The sequence below is a fragment of the Morone saxatilis genome, unplaced genomic scaffold (assembly GCF_004916995.1).
Source record: "Morone saxatilis isolate NCDOM2014 unplaced genomic scaffold, NCSU_SB_2.0 Contig17, whole genome shotgun sequence".
Classification (NCBI taxonomy): Eukaryota; Metazoa; Chordata; class Actinopteri; family Moronidae; genus Morone; species Morone saxatilis.
This window is the reverse complement of record NW_023339729.1, coordinates 26,558,094-26,560,810: the sequence shown is the minus strand read 5'-3', so window position 1 is coordinate 26,560,810 and position 2,717 is coordinate 26,558,094. Positions and strand designations below refer to the sequence as shown.

At 43.0% G+C, this 2,717-nt stretch overlaps 1 protein-coding gene across 1 annotated transcript in view; it reads left to right on the top strand.

The window, feature by feature from the left end:
* Positions 1 to 2,510: 2,510 nt before the first annotated feature.
* LOC118327265 (VIP peptides-like) overlaps positions 2,511 to 2,717 on the top strand; it is a gene marked incomplete in the record, with an annotated part of 22,679 nt that continues 22,472 nt past the window's right edge. Inside the window, 1 exon segment of the mRNA XM_035660559.1 lies at positions 2,511 to 2,541.

Genomic DNA, 2,717 nt, shown 5'->3' with positions numbered 1-2,717 from the left:
TGATCTGCATTGTCTTAGTATGGCTTCTCTTTTTTAAATGTAAAACTGGCATTATGTCCAGAATAAAATGTCACATATCAAAAACATTAACATTGATTGACTAGTGTTGGAGTCTCTCCTTTCTGAAAAATACAAGGATTAATCAGAAAAAAAAATCAAAAACAATTTGTGGTTTTGATTCCTTAATTTTGATTTGAACAACACAATATAAAAATTTTACAATCTGTCCATCATGCAGCAGTGGTGGAGCGGTTCCAGCAGACTGGGGAGTTTCCTGGGGGGATGATCAGACAGACTGATATCATTTATCAAGCCCTCCTCTCACAGCGAGGAAACCCGTGAAAAAGTGAAGTTGAACACTGAACAGTGGATGCAAACCAACATGCTAATTCTAAAAAATCATTATGATGAAGTCATAGCAATTGGAACAGAAAATCTACCTACTTTTAACCAAGTTGCAATGGAAAAAGCAATTGCCTATGGAAAAGTAAGGTATAAGCATCGGCTAGCAGATGCATCAATAATAAACTTCACAGAACTGATAAGAACAAACTCACAGGTCCCGCTGGGAGAGGATAGGGTGGAGAACTGTCTGGATCCTACCGAGAGGGAGGAGGACTGGTCGACCCTGGGACACAAATGGGGGGGAGAAGCCATATGGGGGCTATTCAGTCTCAACAAACAGAGACTAACCCCCGACGGTTCTCCTCCAAGAGCCGACATATGTCTAGTGGGTCGACGGTCGACCCCCTACCATACATTCCACTTGGTTGCCCCCCAGGGTCTGTTGGCGGTTGTTCCTCTGGCTTAACACCTGTCCAATCCACTCACCCTTACCCCAACCAACTCCAACATCAGACTCCTAATTCCAACCGATCCTCTCACTCTAAACCTAACCAACTCCAGGGCCCAACCCCTGAACCTAGACTGCCTCCGGGCTCGGTTTCTGGTCGGTTGATGAACCCTGACCCTGCACTCTCTACTGATCTTAACCAACCCCAAGGCCTCCTCTCTACCCTAACATGGGTGGGGAGAGAGCTCTGGAGGGACAACTTAGTCCAGTGCTCCCTACTATCACTAGCAGGTTCCAAAGCTCTTCTCATAGCCCTAACATGGGAGGGGGGAGGGCCCTGGTGGAGCTTGATCAGAATAAGAGAGTCAGCAGAATAATAGTGGCGGAGATACATGAGAACGACTTGGAAAGAGAGGAACTGGGAGATCTGACTGGGAGTTTCTTGGCTGAGGAGGGAGGGGACACTCATTTCAGCAATGTGGTGGTGCCGATGTCAGGCGGGATCTCATACTCCCCTGGGGAGGCTGGGAACCGTGGAGGTGTCTTTGGGCCGATGATTGGGGCTAGAGAGGGATTGGAGTCTCTGGTTGACGTGGGCTACCCCATGCTGACTCTCCGACCCCTGGGGGCATTTTGGGTTCTGACAGGGTTTCAGAGACCCCAAGACGGGGACCGACCCATCATCTCAGTGCCCCCCAGAAAATCAAAAAGTGGGTTTCATCCCCTATACAAACACACACACACGCACTCACGTAGACAGAACTGTGTTTTAAATCACATTAGTTTGTCCAGATGGTTTCTGTGTTTCCTGGAGTGTACAGTGAGATTAATCTACTCCTGACAAAACAGACGAGTCAATTAACAACACAGGATGTGACATCACAACTGAAATCTGAATTAGGAATTAAATTATGAGAGACGTACATTTTAAGATGCATGAAAAATGTGCAATGTGTGCTGATGTAATAAAACATGAAGACCCTTAATCTGAGGGAACACTCCACTCACAGAACTGCTGCTGCTGTCACCATCATCGTCATCAATTAGCTGATGATTTACAGCTGATCTGAGATGACCTGCTCGACACTGCAATCATGGCAATGATGGCTGATGGGAAATGAGTGTTAACAGGCTGAGCTCGTTAACAGGCTGCCTATCTGCAGATTTGTTAATGTCTCCTCAGTAATGAAGCATTTTTTTGTTGTTGTTGTTGTTGAAGACAAATTTAAGATTACATCCAAGATAAGACACTCAAACCGGTTACATCAGTTGCACTTTTTAAGGTGCCGACGCATTGTGACTGAATATAACAGTACATGTAAATGAGCAATGGGTCAGTGTTGTCTTGTCAATTTTTTCAGCTGTAAGGTTCATGCTCTTTTCTGACTGTCAGCAACTACAACATTTTTATGTTGGTTTGTTTATAGAGCTTTTAGCTTGCCTGTAGCTTTCTCTCAAAATTAAAGGAATTGAAAAGTCTAAGTTTAGTTATTTGCTTAACTCCATTAAGTCAGTGATCCAAATGGAAACTAAAATAAAACCCTGCTTTCTAAAACCAGGTAGACACATGTCCTTTCCATGAATGTTCATTTTCCTCTAAATCATGTTTAGTTGTATATAAATCACATGATGCTGTATATAAATCACATGATGCTGTATATAAATCATGTGATGCTGTATATAAAAGCAGCAGCAGCACTGTGTGTCAATCATTAAGCACATCGTCCTTCAACAGCTTCTCTTCTACAGTAAGTGTTTTTTCCTACTTTTTGTCTTTGTTTTAATTCGTTCTCTACATTCTATGGGTTAGGTTCTATGTGGTCACTTTTCTTTCTGTTGAAATAATTCTCCCTCGATGTCTTTGTCTCCTTTTTTTTCATTTCATTATTCTGTCTCAAAATTACATCGTTTTATTGATTTTTTT